The sequence below is a fragment of the Crocodylus porosus genome, unplaced genomic scaffold (genome assembly GCF_001723895.1).
Source record: "Crocodylus porosus isolate Cpor-Errol unplaced genomic scaffold, CroPor_comp1, whole genome shotgun sequence".
In the NCBI taxonomy this organism is placed as follows: domain Eukaryota; kingdom Metazoa; phylum Chordata; order Crocodylia; family Crocodylidae; genus Crocodylus; species Crocodylus porosus.
This window is the reverse complement of record NW_017728907.1, coordinates 12565248-12572082: the sequence shown is the minus strand read 5'-3', so window position 1 is coordinate 12572082 and position 6835 is coordinate 12565248. Positions and strand designations below refer to the sequence as shown.

At 43.0% G+C, this 6835-nt stretch overlaps 1 long non-coding RNA gene across 1 annotated transcript; it reads right to left on the bottom strand.

Annotated features, from left to right (window-relative positions):
- Nucleotides 1-521: 521 nt before the first annotated feature.
- LOC109307098 lies at nt 522-6829 on the bottom strand. Its single transcript, XR_002100163.1, has 2 exons — nt 6382-6829; nt 522-4820 (listed from the first exon to the last, which is right to left on the bottom strand). It is a non-coding gene; the product is annotated as an uncharacterized LOC109307098 (long non-coding RNA).
- Nucleotides 6830-6835: the final 6 nt, after the last annotated feature.

Below are 6835 nucleotides of genomic sequence, written 5' to 3'. Positions count from 1 at the left end.
GCCTCAACTGCTCCACCCCCAGATACATACCTTTAAACTATGTCCCCTCCTCCCCCCGCCACAAAAAAAAAAGGCAACTGTGAGCAGAAAGGTTACAGAGGGATGTTTTATTGTTTTTCAGGTAAGAATACACATTCTCACTTTAGCCAAGGAGCAAGACAGGAAACAAATGGATACATAATTACTAAGTGAAGGTTGGCAGTGGACTCCAGATATGGTGGAGCATCATCACGTAGGTAAAAGCCAAATGGGGAGAGCCACAGCACACCTGAGCCCTGGACAGCAGCAGTCCCAGCAGATGTATTGCAACCCTGGTCCCTACTTATAGTAGGTGGAAATCTCAAAAGGTGACAAAAGTGCTTTGCATGACTTGACAAGCTGCTACCTTGGTCACTGAGGTTTCCATTGGGGCTGAAGAGGTTTCCTTAGAAGATGGGACTTCTTATGGCTCAAGAGGCGCATGTTGGCCTCCCCATCCAGAAAGAAACAAAGCAAAAATCCCTGGAAACTAAGCGAGTGTGTCTACATGTGAAATTAAGACATAGCAGTAAATTCTGGAGCTGGTGAGCCATAGTAAACTGCTCCTGGGCACAGCATCTACACATGCATCCAGGACTGCAGCAATTTGAGCTGGGTCAGAGCAGGCCTGGGCTGGCAGGGGCACAGGGGGGTCAGCCCTACGTTCTGGGTGGTGGAGGCGGGGATGGCTGGGACACAAGGGTGCTGACCTTGGAAAGCCATGTGGCTAGGCAGTAGGCAGGAGTCAGACCCCTACGTAGTCACCATCTACACATGAGTTTCAGTGCAGTTAATTACTCTACCATAAGATTGACAGTATTATCTTATGATGGAGTTAATTAAGTTTACTGCATCCTAATACCGGCACACATTTAGCTGGTAACACTTCACTGCAGAGCCAAATAGTCTACTCCGCAGTAAAGCACATATGTAGATGCACCCAGTGATATTTTTCAATACTTTGACAGCAGAGCATAGCAGATCTGAACCCACTAGACAGGTCAAGTGTTCACCCAGCTCAGTTCATGGATGCATTAGCACAGAACTTAATTCTAAATGCCACTTTGAGGACTCTTGTTAAAGAACTGTAAAAAGTGGATGAAAAACTAACTTGTATAGGCAAAAAGCTACCCAGTGGATTTGGGGGGAGCTAGGACAGCTCAAGGTGGAGCATTGCCTTTTCTGTGCAGGAGTGGGACAGAAAGCATCACAGAGATCAGCATCAGGAGGTGGGTCAGGCAGTGGGGAGATGGTCTAGTTCCACTTGACTCAGGTACCCAACGCACTCTGTGACTCACTGAATCTCCTTTCTCTCCATCAAGCATTATTTAAGTAATAAGTGATATTAAGAGGATGTTATGGTGACATAGCCACACACCCAGAAGTTATTCAAATAACCCTACCTCTGTGTCCTTAGCTACATGCATTATGACATGACCTTTAATTTCAAGATTACATACCACTTCTTAAGCAATACAAGAAATAATGTTTTTTTCCCTACAAACTGATGCACTATCCCTTGTAATACTTTGGCATTATTTTGTATTTTCAGTACTAGTTTTTGTTATATTAGTCTACTATAGTGTGGCCAAGGTTTTTAATGCCACAGAGCAATTTGATTGCCCCATTCCCTTTACATTTTTCTGCAGAACGTATTTTTGTCATTTTTCTCAACAATAATATATTTTCTGATCAACTAGCAATCCTTACTTTCTCCATTGAATTTTGGTGGAAGAATGTAACTTTTTGGCAAACTTGACACAAATAAGTGTCAGCTTACTCTCACTTTTGTCTCACGTTGCTATGCTTTGCTACATTGAAAACTTTTCATATCAATGTCATTCATGGACTCTTTCCTCTGGTATACAAAGAGCACTGGAAGATACAACCCAGTATCTGAAATTGTAGGAATTACTGTACTATTTGAGAAGCAGTGTATGACTAGACTCTGAAGACTTTATCATTATATCAACACACAAAGGGGGCAGAGTTGAGGTTGTGAATACACATTATCTGTGGTATTCCCTGACTGAAAAGCACTCAACTGTGTAATTATAACATTCTCCTAATATGTTTTTTGGTGGGGAGGGAGGTGTTAATAAAATTTCTTAGGATTTGGTTCTTTTTCCTCTTTCTCTCTTTTTTTTCAGTTGAAGGATGGAAAAAAGGAGTTTCACTGGCCAGAGCTTTGAAGTAATCCTTGCTCACATAGAAGGCAATAGCATGAGTTTAGGCAGTAGGTGGAAAAATATCTGACTGGATCCTACCAGAATGCCCTGGCAATTCAGCAGATTTGCTGGAAGGACAATTTGGGAAGTCTTGGGGAAATATGCTTCTGCAAGTCCTGCATTGTCTCTATGGGGTTTCAAAAAGGAGTTTCCTCATATGCCTAACCAGGTAGGCAGCACCCATTCCCTAAACCCTACATACACTGTGACTGAAGAAAAGACTGGTATAAGCCCCAGCCCAACAAAGCATTGAAACTCCTGGCTAATCTTAAACAGCAGTCATCCTACCAACCTCAGCTAGACCATTGTGTCAGAAGAAGCCCACATGCTAGTACATTGCTGGATCACAATGAAGGTGTTTATTTTTAAACCTGTTCCCCTGTCATGTCCCCCAGCACCCAAAAACAAACAAGCAACTGAACCATTTCTGTTCAGGCTTTAGAAACATGTTTGGGAAAGACCAGGCCTGGAAACTTTCTGTTTGAAAAACAAAGGTTGTAGGTTTTAAGTGTCTACAAATAAGGGTTTAGAAGGGGGAAATCTCTTGCAATCTAAAATCTGCCCAGTGTTTTTTTTACTAAATACAAAATTATCCAGTTTCATACCTGTAATATAAATACATAAATACTTTAAACATAGATGGTCACAAATACAAACAGCTGTAAGTTGCTTAATTCCACTAGGGAATTATGTGCCTAACTTTTATTGTTGCCTTTGAAAGCTATTTCACTCTATGCCTAGAATAACAATATATTAACTGAATATATCTAGCATCAATTAGGTTTTGTCCCCTTCCCCTTCCTACCCCCTGCAAGCTCATCAGTCTTCACTTATTCCGGGGGGAGGGGTACATTGCAGCCCTCTCCTCCCAATGGGTGAGACCCAAGTCCGCAATATATATTTCCCCTGCCCCACATTTACATCAGAGCTCTGCTCATTGATGCAAACAAATCACTCATTCAAACCCACCTTAAAATAAATGTTTTTACATTTCAATGGGCTAGGTTACTACATGCATCCAAATCAAATACGGCACTTTAACCCTGGAAAGACCGTCCTTATCTTCCACACTCATAGTCAAATGAGAATAGGAATCACAAGCTCACTGAAGTCAGGAAGAGGCTGTCTGTGGACTTCAGTGGGAGTCAGCTCAGGACCTGTGTGTACAACTGCGTAACCGAGTGTGTGTATGCATGTATGTAATAGGCTCACTGGACTAGACTTTCACAAATTTGAACCCTCCCAAATTTGAAGATTTCAGAACCAAAGATTTTATTTGTTCCCTGGAACCCAGAGAGCCTGCTCAAGGGGTTAGGAGCTTCTTCCAACATCTTCTAAAGTTTAGGCACCTGGATCTTGGTTCAAGCCTAGTATGTATGTATGTGTGCATGTGTATGCATGCATATGGAAGAGGAGAGGGGAGGAGCTGGGATTCTTCTCCAGTTGATATCTTGAATTCCTGACATCAGTCCCTCCTAGTATTGTCTCAAATATTCCCACATCACTTATGCCACAGAATTTGCAAATAATTAGAAACTGCATTTCTCAGAGTCTCTTTCTGTCTGAAAAGCCATTCTTAAACAGCTCTGTGCTCATTACCATGAGTCTCCATTTTAAACTTCCAAACACCTCTTTTCTTCCATTTCCTGAGCTTCCAGGAAACATCTCCCAGGATCACTGTAAGGGAAACCCTCCCCATGATCTTTTTCTTCCTCACAGCTAGGCAAAAGTTGTTTCATGGATCTCTATCATCTCCACTTTGCCCAGGTAACTGTAAAACTATCAGGTCCATTTGTGATTCAACTGATTCCTTTTCCAGCAAGTGTGCAAAGCTTTTCAAGTATATACAAATTTCATCAAATAAATAGGGAAGCCAGGATTCCTCTGACTATGAACCAAGCATCAGTAACTTTCTATGTTCTCACCTTCATTCTTCTCGACAGTATCACGGACCCTCTCCCAAGTCCGACAGATCCATCCCAGGGAGTGGGCCCCAAAGAGGTGAACATGGCAGATATTGAATAAAGACTATTTGCATATTGACTTGTTTGCACTAGCCAGGAGAACCCTCTCACTCAGACATAGCACAGGCCTGAGACCCCAGTTTCAGGCTTCTTGTACATGTATAGCCTAATGAATACAATCTTGTATATGTGCTAGTAGTGGGTTCAGATTTGTAGTTTGTCAGAAAGGGGTCTTTCTTTGCATGTTAATATTTAATCCTTTTTCTGTCAGTGCAGTAATTGGGTGGAGACAGCAAGACAAGGCCCAGTGACAAATGATGAAGAATGGCTGGGCCACTGGCATTCAGATAAATATTATTAGGACTAAGCAGACGTAATGCTGTGACCAAATATATCTTCCTTTCTTCCTTCTCTTTCAGCTTCAAGATGGTATTGTTGCCTTTATCATAAACTTTGAGGGTCAGCAAGGCATTATTATCCAGATTGAGCTCTCCTTGCAGGAACACCAGATACAAGCCATCACATTCAACCTGGATTCTGCCATTTGTGACATTCCAGTCGCCACTCCAGTAAGTAATATCGACAGTCGCTTCACTGACATTGACCTTAACTGGAGAGGAATAAAGCAGAGAGAATCTTAGAAAGATGTAAGTCCTTAAACTTTCTTTGAAAGGGGTGTTTTGATAAAGCCTGGGCATGTAAAAAAAAAAAATAGCTGGGTAATCAAGAGAGAAACAGTGAGACTCAGAGAATGAGGTAAACTGTAGGGACATGTGAAAAGAAAGTCAACAGCAGTTTTTAGCTGTGCTTTGTTGCTTATACAGCAGTGGGTCTTTTGGTTTCCAAGTAAAAGGAACACAACTGATGAAAGGGGAAGAAAAAGAGCTTGGGAATTTGAGGTGAGGAAGTTAGAAAGGGCATGACCCATAAGACACAGAGCTTAATTTTTGGTTAAACTAGGATTGCCTCTTCTTGCTCTAACAGGGAATTGAAGCAGGCATAGGTATAATAAATGCCATAAAATGGCCTTAGTGCCAGCAAGAATCATAGCCTCTTTGTATTATTGTGTGGGATGTGCATAGTACAAATGTAGTAGTGAGTCAGTGGCTATGGCTGGGATCCTAGTCTTTGAGTTCACAATTCACGGCTTGCACTTGGACTTTCATCCATACCTCACTGGTGTCAATGGAAAGATTCCCATCAACTTCAGTCAGCTTGGATTAGATCTTTGAGCTTTCCTTTTACTCTCTACTTTCAGAGCAGCAGTTCAGCATGTTATAACCCGTGTTTGACTATGAGGTTAACCCTGGCCATCCTGTGTCTCACCTCTACCTGAGTGATGAGTGACAGTAAGTAGAGGCCTCAGCTCCAAGGCCACTCTTATACGGATGCTTGCAATGCAATAATAACATGAGCCAGAGCTGCCATTTGTCTCTGATTAGAAATGTCTTAAAAATTATTTTATTGAATACTTCCCTGTAAATTTCATTTTATCAATGAAAGCTCAGTACTGAAATTAACAAGAACCCACTGGCTTGCAGAAACAATGTTTACAAAAAAAAGAAAAAAAAAAACAGAAGAAATATCCTTTTCAATAACAGTTTTGGTAAAAAGCTGGTTTTGAGTTTTACTTTTTTTCTGTGGGGAAAACAATCAAATTGAACATGGTCCCCTGACCATTTCTCTTTTCCCTAAGGAACTGATTTTTTCCTCAAAAGTACTTCTCAATGGAAATGCATTCAACCACTTCTAACATTCAGCGTAACTATGAAAGTATAACAGAAATCATGAACAGCAAAGCAACCACGAGTCTAAAGCCTTCGGCTGTCCTCTCTCAGCACAGGTTGCAAATATGGTTTACAAATGTAGACAGAAATCAATCCCCAAAGTAAGCCTCACTTTACAGATAAAGGAAGTTCCTGAGACTCCCAGCATTTCTTCTAGGAGAGATAAAGGCTAAAGAGTGAAATGGTAAAACCAGGAGTGATGCTTGTGCAGTGTGTAGTACTCCTCCAGCAGGTGTAAAGCCAAGTGTTTCTTTGCAGGATCAGGGCCTAAACAAGTCACTAATTTAAAACATGACAGAAATGATAGAAGGCAACAGGAAGGAAAGGAAAGAGAGGGAGAACAACAGGCCCGTGCTATCCATGTTCTTGTAAACGCATACTGACCCTCAGATTTCCTGGCGATGGTCCACTGGCCTGTAGCCTTTGTGGTGGTCTAAAAAACAACAAAACAAAACCCCAAGTTACTCATCATCTCTATGGATGCCGGCAAGGGACTCCAGCTGCAAGACTGACAGCTCCCAGGATTTTACCATGAACCTCACTGGCGTCTAGTGTTTCTTTTCACGCCCAGCCCCGGGACTCCTGCGATGTGACCGAGGAAGAAGCACCGCCCGCCAGCCCAGGGGCCAGGCCGGGCCGGGAGAGGAGAGGAGAGAACGGCGCTCGCGGGGGCTTCTTCACACCTCCTCTCCTTCATGCGGAGCAGGGGGCCCAGGGCCAGCTGCCGGCCTGGTTGCGGCTGTGCGGGTGCCGGGGTCCTGCCCCCTACCCCGCGCAGTGGCCCGAGGAGCCCTTCCCTGGGCCGGACGAAGGGAGCAGGGAGGTAGCGGACCAGCCC